At 33.7% G+C, this 13187-nt stretch overlaps 1 protein-coding gene across 2 annotated transcripts in view; it reads right to left on the minus strand.

Moving 5' to 3' along the window:
- The window catches only part of CCDC102B (coiled-coil domain containing 102B), a 136811-nt gene that overhangs the window by 1051 nt on the left and 122573 nt on the right, over positions 1 to 13187 (minus strand). The window lies entirely within an intron of this gene.

Below are 13187 nucleotides of genomic sequence, written 5' to 3' on the forward strand. Positions count from 1 at the left end.
TTCTAGCCACTAGTTTAGTATAATGTCTTTATATTAAATTAGTAACAACAAGGAGATGCTATAAACACTATAAAATTTATCATTGAAACATAACTATGTTAAACATATATTAGTTTTTACAATTTTTGAGTTGATAAATTGCATTCCTAGTAATGATGTGCAGCAGAACAAGAACATCCACTCAAACTGGGTGCCCAGAAACCGGCTATTACAGTCTGGGGTGTTCAGAGCACAGTGAACACACAGTAGCCTTGCACAGAGGTTTAGTAGAGGTTTAATAGAGATTTATCAAAATTTAGGATCTTAAGTATACTCAAAGTAGCTACACTGCAAACTGACTCAAGAAGACTACATATAAGAGTGAGAAGGTAATGTCAGATCTAAACTATTTCTGTAGGTTAATAGCTTTTTCCCCATCCATAGTTAATTTGTCGTGCTTTAATCTTAAGGACATACATCTCCAATTCCCTCTATTTCATCTCTGCACTTTCAATTCAAGTCCTACAAAAAGTTATAGTGCAATTGCTGTGTTGCTTGTCCTCTTTATGTGTCTTGAACAGGTTTTCAGAAAAGGGAATTTACTCTTGATTCTGGGACCCCAATAGTCTTGTGAATAAAGTCTGAATAAAATGTCAAGGAACTTCAGACTATTTACCAAAATGTAGCCTTTTTACCACTGTGATGATTTACTTCTTCGCAACTGTAATCCATTTGTAAACCTATTCCCTGGCAATGTGGACAGGTCAGTCATGCCACTGTGCACACACATCGAATCTAACCTGCCTACTATTTATAAAACAACAATGTTCTTAGTGAAAACAGTGTCACATGTCAAAAGCATTTAAGCTGCCAAAGTGTAAAAGCCTTTGAGTTGGCATAGCAGTGTAATTGTTTACAGTGCCAGGGACCCCATGATGCTCCTCTCTACTGATTAACATCCCCACTAATTATTCCAGATGCAGACTGATTGCCAAGCCCTACGTAAGTATGAATCAATAAGCTGGCAAGTTCTTCACTCTGCTGGATACACAAGACTAGGATGTGCAGCAACTTTGTTGCTGTTACTGAGTTTTACTGGAAGCCTTTTGAAAGAGATGGCTATTTCCTTTTTAATTACTTTCATTTAATGATTTCCAATAATGAGTTGCCTTATAAAAAATTTTGTATAAGTTCTATGAGCAACTCCTTATTAAAATACCTGTGCAATATTACTCAGAGTTCTGTCCTTTCCCATTCATTTGCTAATAAAAGATATATTAATCTAAACTAAAATTAGAATTCCCGAAACTCACAACTGAAAAAAGTTTTGAATTAAATTTAAAGTAAACAAATTAAAATATATGAAATAATATTAGGTGTAAATAATGGGAACTCTGGGAATAATAATGATGTAACCATGGGAATAGCCATGGTAAATTTTCAGGACAAATCAAGTTATTTAATTTTAAAATATTTCTTATTTAAACATTTGAGAAACAATTAGTCTGCTATTGCTAGATATCATGTAAGGTTTTTGACATCTATAAAAAGTTAGGAAACTTTCATTATGCATCTTATTTCATGTTTAATCTAATGCAACTACACATATAATGAGCTGCTACCAAAACTGCTGTTATGAGTATTAGAATGGTGAGCTCTGGATATTTTGACAAAAGTACTCACGCTTGCCAGAAATTACTGAATCTTACTTAAAAGACTACCCTGATCTGTAATGTCTTATAAGACTTAAAAGTGTCTATTCACTTTTATAAATAAAATGTACTTATATTTCCACACTGGTTTAAACAGTCTTCCAAGACCTCCAGTAAGAAGCCTTGAGATCATTGCTTTAATGAAGGGAATTTTAGCCAGGATATAACCGGAGAAGGAAGCATGTATGTCAAAAGGATAGGGCCCAGTTGCTGTTCTCTGTTACATGATATATTTCCTCCAACTAGTTTTGGACTTCTGTGACTTCAATGTGTGTATTCCATATGATAGAAGCAATGAACAACCTATTTAAATGTGAACATTTGTGAAGATTGGGCCATAAAAAAAATAAGGAAACCTTTCCCTTTGGTATTCTGCATCAGCCAACCTTGAAAGCACGTGGTATCCAGGAAATGATGTTGCAAGAAGTTGCATTTTGTTCCTCAGCTGGACGGGCATTAAGGAGCCAAGTGAAATGGGGAACTTTGCTGCCAGCAGGAACTGGTTGAGGTTCCTTGGGGCAGACAGGGAAGGAGACAGTTGCACGAATGCTCAAGTAACAAGAAAAAGACAGGAGAAAATGGCCTCAAGTTGTGCCAGCGAAGGTTTAGATTGGATATTAAGAAAAATTTCTTCAATAAAAGAGTTGTCAAGCACTGAAACCAGCTGCCCAGGGAAGTAGCTGAGTCATCATCTCTGGAGCTATTCAAAAGATGTGCAGATATGGCACTTAGGGACATGGTTTAGTGGTGCTGGGTTAACTGGTGAACTTAATGATCTTGAAGGTGTTTTCCAGCCTAAAGGATTCTATAATTCTGTGGTTCTATGGTTGTACAATCCTGGTTGTGCAAAGCCTGGTGAGCTCTGCAGCTGCTGCTGTTGCTTTAGCCATCTGTTTGGCCAGCTCTGACAGTGAGTCAAAACCCATCTGCATGTGCAAGGGCTACTCAACTGTATTCCAAATTACTGCCAAACAGGGACTAAGACTATGTAAAGCTTAAAAATAAAAGTAATAAGCACCTGCTCTTAAAGAACATTTAAAAAATTGGGTAGAAATTAATAAGCAAAATAAAGTGCATGGGTTTCAAACTCCAGATAAATAAGCAAAACATTTTAAAGTCCTCTTCCTAAAACAGACAATAGAAAATGCTATCAAAGTCTGCTAACAAAATCATAAAAAGACACAAGCATATAAAAAAGCAGCATACCATATGTCCACCAATATCTGGTATAACAGAAACATTAAGAAAGCCATTAAGAGATTCTCCCCATCATGCCCAGGTATACAATAACATATGGTACATTTCCCGCTTCACTGTGCATTTCCTTGCTTTTGTTGTTTAGCATCACTAATTTAGAGCTAAATTAATATAGTTTGTGCATGCATTTCTCCACAGAATATTTTTTTAATCACTGCTGTTTAAATTGATCTCTTTTTTAGTGCAAGTGCACAGTAAGTATTAATGGAAGGTAGGATTCTTTCCAAATCTTAATTAGATGGAAGAGCTAGATAGAACTATTTTAAGGTAGCTACACATGATACTTAAATTATTATTGTCATCTTATTTAATCCTCACGCAATTTGGTGTAATGATTCTACAGAGAGACATTACAAGGATGTTGTTTGCTTTAATCAATGATGACTTCCTAAGGACAGATGTGTGTATTTCTCAGCAGTACAGATTAAAGGAAAGTAGTAAGGGACTAATGTAGCAGCGGTAAAGAGAATACAGCAAGAAATATAAGGTGACTATATTCTGATAAATATCCATCTGTAGATGTGGAGAAGAAAGAGTAATGAAGATGTATGAAATATTTCTCTCCTTTAAGGATATTTATTCTTGAAAAGCCAAAATTTCATTAATTTCCAAATTTCCAAAAACATGATGGAAGGTATTTGTAAAACACATTATCTCTCTTTTGAGTATTTTCAGATTCCATATGCCCCTTACACAGGCTGAATTTTGCCACACTAGCTCAACCCTACCAAGGTTCCAATTCCTATTTCAGGATTCCTGTGGAAGATACAGAACTGTTCTCTTCTCAAAGGAATACTCTTCAATATCTTATGTGCCTTTCTAAAAGACATATACTGTGTCATGAGTTTGAAACAGAAAATGAAATAAGAATGAAAATGAGTCCTTACCATTAAAATCTCAAATATTTGTGTCAGAAACGTTTTGATCAAATAATTTAGACCAAATTACTAATATCCTGGATATGTAATTTTTAAATATAAAAGATGAGAATTCACTTAGCAATAATTAATAATGAATTTCAGTTCAGAACCACTTCAATCTGTCATTTACTGTCTCAACAGTGGTGCTACGCTAAGCTACTTTCATGTGTGAATACAGAAGGAAGTGATCTCTGGTATGAAACCAAATCCAAGTTAAGAAAGGAAACCACTATAAGCTTGAGTTAGGATCTACTGCTATAAGCTAAACCACAATTTTAGACATTTATTTATAATAAAATAATTAATATTCTGAGTGGAATAACAGACTAATGCCCAAGTTATAGAACATGGATTTATGTCAGCTTCTGCTTTAATTAAAACATATTTGTCATTTAGCATTAGGGGACTGTGAAAGATCATGAGTGAACATATGGATATTGAATTAGGTTTCATATTTTTACACTGGAGAAATTAATCAAACCCATTATAAACTCACTCACTATGCCAATCCATTCTCTAAAACTACTATATGTGCTCTCAAACAGCATAACTTTTTCTTTAAATCCTAAATATTGTATTTCCTTTGAGATCTACAAGACCACAAGCCATCTTTTTCTATATTTCTCATTAAATTATTTTTATTTATTGAGCTCATGAAAAATTATGCTTTTATTTTCCTTAAAAAAATGTTTGTGTTTTCCTATATAATTATAACTCCTTTTAACTTCAAAATTTAAGTCATAATAAATTTCCCAAGTACATATCTGGGTAGCGTTTTACAATTAGGTACCACTGAAATTGGCTATAAAATTAATTGTAGTATTTTCCCTAAAATAGAATATGAGAAAATGAATACTTTGATAAAACTTTTGGTATTGAACTTTGCCTCTGTATCACAGTAGCTGTGCCGAAATTTTGAATAAGTTACCCACTGTAAGAAGCTTCAGAATGGTAAAGGATAAGTAAAACTCAGTGGCTACTTCATAGGAAAGGATTCCTCTGAACAGTCTTTCATAAACTCAGGTCTTGTTAACTGTGGTTTTCTAAAAGAAGAATTATTCCCATCTATAACATAATTATTTCACTGTTCTGACATATAATCTGACACATACTAAGCCTTAAAATGACCTTTAAAATAAAAGCTCTCCTTTTCTAAAATTGTTAATTCTCAGATATTCACATATTTTTGCTCATAATAGCTTTGCATAATAATATCTTTCTTCAGTTATAGTATTTTAGAATATGACCATGGCAGGCTATGGGATGGCCAAATAAGGTGACTTTTCTTTTCAACTACCTGATAGGAGAAAAATTCCATCCATTCTCTCCAAAAGAATGAATACAAGAAGTAAAACCTGCACTTTTAGGGGAGTGATAGCAATAAGGGAGGAATGGCCTTTCTACCTTTTGTTTCTAGAATACTTTGAACCTACTGGAGTGAGCCAGAATATCAATATCATCTGCTTTTACAGTGAAAGTATTAAGGAAGTTTGTCTGAAAATGCTTTTTTCTCCTATGTCCCTCTCCATTTATCACTCATATAATTTTGCCAGTGATTATTCAATTCCTTGCATATTACAATATCAGAAAATTTCTTTATGTTTGAAAAGAAAGCATGTTTCAACATTTTTGCTCTTGCTAAGCATACATTTAGGCTAAATATAAACTGATTTTGCCATTTTTCTCATCATTCAAAACACTTTCTCATTATTCCAAACTTTACATTTGTATTGCAAGCACTCAAAATTTAAATACATTTGAAAGTAAAAATGGAAAAAGAGATAACAGGAATATTGAAGGATGCAGATATTATATGTGGCTGTTTTAGGACTTGTAAGTAGATACAAGAAGTCTCACTTGTATAACATGCTTTAATATTTAAGTGCTTTTAATATTTATTTTTTAAAATGCGTTCTGATTTTGAACACAGGAATAGCTCTTCTGGTCCTACAAAGAAGTTATAAATAAAATATATATTCCTTTCTGTTTTAAGAAGTGTGATTTGCATAGAATATTTTCTCTGAGCAATTTTTTTTAAGAATTGAAGAAAGGCTAAGAAAGTACACTTGGCACAAGCCCTTTTCTCATTCATTTTTTAACATACATTAAGATTCACTTGCCACCATAGTATCTCCACCTACATGATCTCCAGGCAAATAAAAATCATGATCATTTCCTTTCCCAGCAATTACATGGTTGCCAGCTTCAATTTAGTTCCTTTTATCCTTTCAGAATTTTTAACTTTTAAAAATTAACTTTTAACTGTTAAAATTTAAGAATTCTGAACAGGTAAAAGTTACAATAGCTAAAAGTTATAATATCTAAAACATTATAACTGAAGAAAGATATTTTTATGCAGAGCTATTATGAGCAAAAATATGTGAATATCTGAGAATTAACAATTTTAGAAAAGGAGAGCTTTTATTTTAAAGGTCATTTTAAGCATGTATCTTCATTGCTTTCCTCTTACTTCTTCCACGTATGAAAGGTATACAACTCTGAAGCAGATATTAACTTTCCTCCTCATGTCCAAGCGTATAGGACGCTTTCTATTTTCTGTCCAAATATGTCATGAAACTAAATTAGGTATTTTCAGAATTGTATTGGGGAGGTTCTTTGTACTTTTCACAATGAAAACACTACACCATGCTAATATTTAGCTTGAAAATCAAGTTCTCCTCAAAATAAGGAAAAAAACCCATCTACACTCAAGAAAATATATAATTTAATTCTTGAAAAAATTGCTGAGTATATTGCGGTATCATTAAATATTATGCCTCTTAGTTATAGTCATTGAATGAAAATTATATGAGAGTTCTGGGAAGCACTGGAGAGTTATGCCATAGACCATGTTCTGCCTTGGATCATTGCCCAAAACACTGCTCATCTTTGACAGTATTTTAGTCTGGTATCTCCTGAACCGGCTGGAGTAGGAACAAATGCCGTGCACAACTGCTGCGCTGTGATTACCAGCTTTGCAACAGTGAAAGCATTTCTTTCAAAACTTCCAAAGCTCGAGATAGAACGTGAATATGTGCATTACAATTAGTCATTCTGCTCCCTGCCATTCCTCCCAGCTTCAAATTCTGACGTGATAGCAGCTACTATCTCACCAGCTGTTAGAGATACCATGCAGCTAGAAAATCATGTAACTGGAATTTGGAACCTCAGCTCTCAAATATCACAAAGCACTAATCTCCAGTTCTGTGGCTAGTAAAGTTTTGACTGCTGAAATCGTGGGAGAGTGAAAAGCAACAAATGGTGATGGTAATCTGGTGACATGAGAGTTTCATTATCTTAGGACTTTCCATGTCTGATAAAAAAGTACAAGGGCTCTCAGAACCAGCAAAATTATCTTATGTATGCAAACAGCAGGGGGAAAGCTCTGATGCCAAAATGGCAGTAATGCTGACAAAGACAAAAGCAGTGAAAGGTGATGTAAAACATAAGTAGATAAGATACAGAGCATGCTTATTTTTTTCCTCTTGTCCATTTTTTGTAGCATTGTTTTATCTATTTAGCAATGTGTCAGGAAAACAAATTGGTGTTTGCCAAGTACTATTCATATATCTGGTATCTTTTCATATATCTTTTCAAAGTTTGGGGAGGATTTTTTTATTTTTGGTAAGAAAGGATATCTGAAAATTTTCATATCTCAATTACATTATTGATGCACCAATTTCCCAACGCATTTCAGGATAAGTTGACCTGTTATGTACACACTCTTTTGAAAAGTCTAATTTTAGTGTCTCTGGATTATGACAGTGCCAGGACAAAATTCATTATGAAATTATTGTGTTTCTACCATCTTGTTTTCTGGTACTCCTCTAGCATCCAGGACCATTGAATCAGGAATGTCTGAGGATCTGTTCCTGCTTAGTAAAATTCAGGATTCTCTCATTGTCCTGTGGCCCAGCAATTCAGATAGTAAATTCAGGATCCAGAAAATCCACTTACTGTCCTCAGTATGCTTGGAAATGCTTTCCAGGCTTAGCTGTTACCTTTTCAGGTGTCGAAGTGAGACTGACTGTCCTGTACTTTCCCATCTCCACCTTCTGCCCCTTTCCATGCTAAAGGCTGTGCAAACTGCTGCCTCAGTTTGCTTCTTCTGTTATCCTTGCTCTCACGCAGGCTTCAGTGACATCTATTTCTTATGTTTGGCCAACAACAGTGCCATGCTCAGCTCACCTCCTCTCTTCACAATTCTGCAAATCTCATTCACATCCCTCTCAGCTCTTTGTCTGTGAGGGGAATAGTCAAAGATTTTTTCCTTGCCGAACACCCAATACCTTCACTCAACCCATTCAGCAGCTGGAGCATGCACCACTGTTGGTTTATTGCACACTTATACTTAAAAGGTAAAAAAAAAACCAACCCAAACATATATATATTAACAAGGAATATTGGTAGCTCTAATTGTATGTAGTTTAATTTCACATCCTTTGCAATTTTACTTATAACTTTTAATGATAGAAAAGATATTATATCTTGAACATTCTTTCAGTAACAATACAGAAAGCTTCTATTTTTTCTCTTTTTTTTGATAGATTAATTTTGTTACTGCTATAATTTGCTGTCTGTTTCTTTGCAATTCCTTGTTTTATCAGATCTCTAATTTTTTTTTCTACTTCCAAAGATTAAATTTTTCAAACTATTCTTCGGATGCTGGTAAATAGCTACTTTTCAAAACAATAGATAATAATAAAAAAAATTATAGTTATATTTATGTCATTAAAATTAACAGAATACTGGACTGATGTGCTATGAAGGTCTTCTCTGACTATAAGCAGAATCCAGCTTTCTGCTATATTTTTAAACCAGGTATAGAGGATTCAATGTAATCTCTTTATTTCCTGATAATTATGGATCACAGCAGGGGACTTAGAGTGAACATCATTCTATTGGGATCAGAAATATCAAAAACAGTTTGAGAATATTGTCTGCATGGTAGATTTTTTTAGATTTTAGGAATTTTTACAGCATTTTACAGAAGATACAGAAGATCCATAGAACATGCAGAATTCAGAGGCACATATATGAGCTACGCTAAATTCAAAGACCACAAAAAGTTAAACCAAGCAAGCTAGTTGTTTCATCATGCGGTTCTGAATTCTCCTCATATCTTGTATGTGCTGGATTTGATTGGGTTTGTGCCACTATAATTACATTAACTGCATAAACTGATGCACAAAGAGTATTAGAATTATTCACTATGAGACTGCAATAATGAGTGGCTTTGCCATTTTGGTAAAGCAAAGCAGCTCATCTCTTTCAAGTTATATTAGATAGAAAATTAAATATAATACAATCATACGTGAAAATAGAGACTTGTTTGTAACAAACACGTGTATGTGTATGAGTTAATTTACCTCTGAATTAGACGAGGTATGAACAAAACATTTAATTATTCCCAAACCTGATGGGAGAAATATATTTTTTCCCCTGAAAAATGTGAGAGAAACACCACTGACAGCTCAACATTGATGTATCTCTAACATTTGTAGAGCTATATTCACAAAACTAATACAAAACTTGAGCATACACCAATAATTTCTGTGGAAAAACCCTTTTATTATTACTCAGAATTTCTAAGAACTAGAAATTAACTTACTAACTTATTGTTAGTAAGAATTTCTAGTTTTTCTTAAGCACTCCCCCTCCCCCTTTATAACCTTGGAATTTAGAAACAACATGCAAAGAATATGAATAATCTTAGCTCAACTTTAACTTTGTAGTCTTTTAGTTTGGCACAACTATCACTTGGAAATTTTTTTTATGACAAGTGCAACTGCACTGGGAAGGGAAGGAAACTCCTTAGTGAAAGTGTCACCTGCATCTGCAGAGTGAAGCACTTAAAGTGCCTCTAAGAGGAATACATGTCCATTCTCCAAGTGTGAGATGCTGTTTTACTTATTAAATCTTATGTCTGGGGGAAAACCAGATTTCATCTATGAATCCAAGGCTGCTAACACTGGATCTGCTTTTCTCTATTCATTTTCTAAATTTTGGAACACAGCTGAAGCACGACTACACAAATGAAAAAATATGTGCCAAATATTTTGCAGGTAATAATAAACACAAGCCTAAAAGCCCCAAAAATTCTCACAGACCCATGTTGACAGACCATCCTTTCAAGAAACAGTTTTGCATGCCATCATTCAGGATTTCTAAAGATGATAGTTTGAGATCAGTGAAGTGCCAGTGAGATCAATTCAGTGAAAGGAATCAGACTGTCAGCATTCAAAAAAAGAAGAAAAATCATACGGAAATACCTAACTTCTGATCTTCTGATTAGTTATAGACAAGTAGATTACTTATAATCTTAATTAGCAGGAGTTGAAGTTCAAAACTTCTGAAATATCCCACTTATAAAACTAATAGCTTTTTTTAGTCATCTCATTGCTTTTTCAGTAGAGAACATGTTGCTCTCTTCTTTGAAAGAACAATGTTGATCATTATGCAGAATTTGGAAAGTGATAAGATACTGTAACAATGCTCTGGAAAGGTAAAGTACAAAAAAAAAATAAAAGTGAACTGCTAGAAAATAAGTGGGGCACACAATATTTATGCTACTATATTAATCCAATAAAATGACCACATGATGAATACTGAACACAATATTTACTCTACATGACAAGAAATCATGCCAAACCAAGAAAAGGTTTGCAGAAGCATATAGGCATGTTTAACACATATCTGGTGTGGCCTGAACAGCAGAGGTGACTAAGCAAACTTCAGGGTGCATATGGTGAGGTGAATAGGAACAGGTCACAACCTCTATCAATACTGAATAAATTTTGAGAGAACATGAGTCTTAATACCACTTGTAGTAAGCTGTTATAAAAGCTTTATAAGGGAGCAAAAAGCAACTGAACAGTCTAGTAGAAGAAAAAGCTTAAATGATACCACCTCTGACTCAGGAGTTCTTGATTTTGATTTTCCTGGAATCTTGCATGGTACTCCTGGGATGCCTGCTTTGTTCTTAGTCTTGCAAGGAGCTACATTTTTCATCCCAGAAAGAGGACACGAGTTTAGATGGAACTTTGTGTGATATTGTTCTGTTGCACTCATTAGGAACTCTTGAGCATTCAGACCAGCATCTGAAACCAAGTGGGTTTTTCCAGACCCATAACTGAATTGGCATCAGAAGAATTGTAAATGTGGAATGAAGTCTGCTGGAACTCAGAGAACTTTTTGCTTCTGCTGTTTTTTTTTCATCCAACTGAATTTAAGACACATATCCTCACTGACCAGGGACAAGGATTCAGATTTACAAGGATGGGTTTCTCTTTTACTTTGAAGTGCTACCAATGTCTCAAAATGCAGTGTAAGAAAACATAAAGTTCAGTCTTTTTTGATTTCAGATTGCAATTTTGCTCTGTCCAGTAAAACCCAGTGGAATTTTGCCTGTATTGTGATTTCAAGGATAAAGTGAAATGACAGTTTCTCCTTTGGAAGACTGGGCTATTATCACCCTTATACTTCACTGCAATCAATGCTAAATTTCTTGTTAATAATGATGAATTTAAGTAATTCAGATAATTGTAATGTATTTAATTTCTTTTTTTTTTTTTTTTTTTTGAGATCAAAAATAGCCTTAGAAAGGTTTTGAAATAACAGCTCCATAAATTGTCACTTGAGAATTAAAATTGATTAATTTAGCATTGGGCTACGACAAAACTTTGCCTTATGAAAATACATAAAACTGGAAGCATCACAACTTTTGTAACTTTTGCCATGTGCTCCAGTTTCACCCAACTCAGCCTATTTGGCACCCATTTCACAATATTGCTTCTCTTACTGGACACTTTCCCTTCATCTTAAACAAAGATATTTCATTTTTCGTATCTTACGAAACCAGCTTTACCTAGCCTCTTTAAAAGGGACATGACTCTAGAATATGGAAGTAAATATTTTAAAAACTTATGAAAATAATTAATCATTCAAACTATAGGTTTCCAGGCCCTTCTGCAAAGTGCATTATTGCTTATAAATCCCAGTATTTGGCCATACATCACTTTCTAATTAACGTTCCTCTTTTATACTACTTTCCACGTTCTCTTTTTTCTATTGCATCTATTTGTTTCGAATATACAAGTTAATTTTTTAATTATTCTGATGTCATATATTTTAAACAGATTGTAAGCTATTTGGTAGATTAGGTCTGGATAGAAATATTAACCTTTCATTTAGATATCAAACCATAAAAGTTCGTGTGCTTCTGAAGACTTTAAACTTCTCTATTTGAACCTGCAGTGCAATATATATATTTGTGAATTGGTTTCTAAAATGAAACACCATATAATCAAAAAGTGATCTGTGTGTGTCAAGTAAAGAGTTTTGCTTAAATATTGAAAATCAGTTATTTCCTCAGCTTCTAAATGTTGATTGTATGATTTGCTCATGCTTAGTCTAGTGATTACAAAAATAAAGAAAGTTTTACTGAACTTCAGTGCATCTACTGCTGTGATGGAATTATGCTTCACTCTGGGGAATTTCCCCAAAATTTTAGGTTTTGTTGAATGAGAATTATCATAAAATTTGAATGGTGGTCCCTGCAGATCTGTAATGAGGCTTCAAAAATTGTCTATGCTTTTTTTTTGCTTCTGTGTTTTTAAACACACCTCCAGTGTGGGCAAGCAGACAAAATTTTGTTCCTTAAAAGCATCTCAGGAATTTCTTTGAAAGAAAAATGAGTAACATACATTAGTATTTTTTTGCAAGTGACAGTAAATGCAAAGCACAGCAGAAGGCTTTCAAGTGTGGAACTGATGGATGACAAACATGCTACCTTAAAAAAAAGTGTGTGTAATGTAAGCTCTAACTCTTTGGAAATGTTGAAAGAAGCTATATAATAAAAATTCTTCACATTGCTATGTGAAAACTAGAAAAAAATTATTATTCTGGTTTCCAGAATAAAACATTACTGAAATATGTGCTATGAAGTGATAAGCACAGCTAAAAGATTTAATTAAAGCTCTCAGGAATAAAGAAAAGAGCTGCTGACACAGAAACTGTCATGACAAATTATCTTTTGAGCAATCTTTAAGAACCAGAAAATGCACAGTTGACTGCAGAAAATGTTTTAAAAATCTTTCTGAAGACTATCAGCTAATCTCGGCCATGATATGCATTTATACTGCTCAGCATAAAGTCATGCATTCAGAAAAGTTGAAATTTTAAATGATGTATAAAAAGAAGTGTATTTCTTTTATAAATGTTTCACAACTTTTATGGTTCTTTAAAAACTTCTGTAAAATCTCATTCCAAAATGATGATATTTACTAACCCCAGTAAAACACTTTGCTGCTTAATTACA

Source organism: Sylvia atricapilla, chromosome 1, assembly GCF_009819655.1.
Source record: "Sylvia atricapilla isolate bSylAtr1 chromosome 1, bSylAtr1.pri, whole genome shotgun sequence".
Lineage (NCBI taxonomy): Eukaryota > Metazoa > Chordata > Aves > Passeriformes > Sylviidae > Sylvia > Sylvia atricapilla.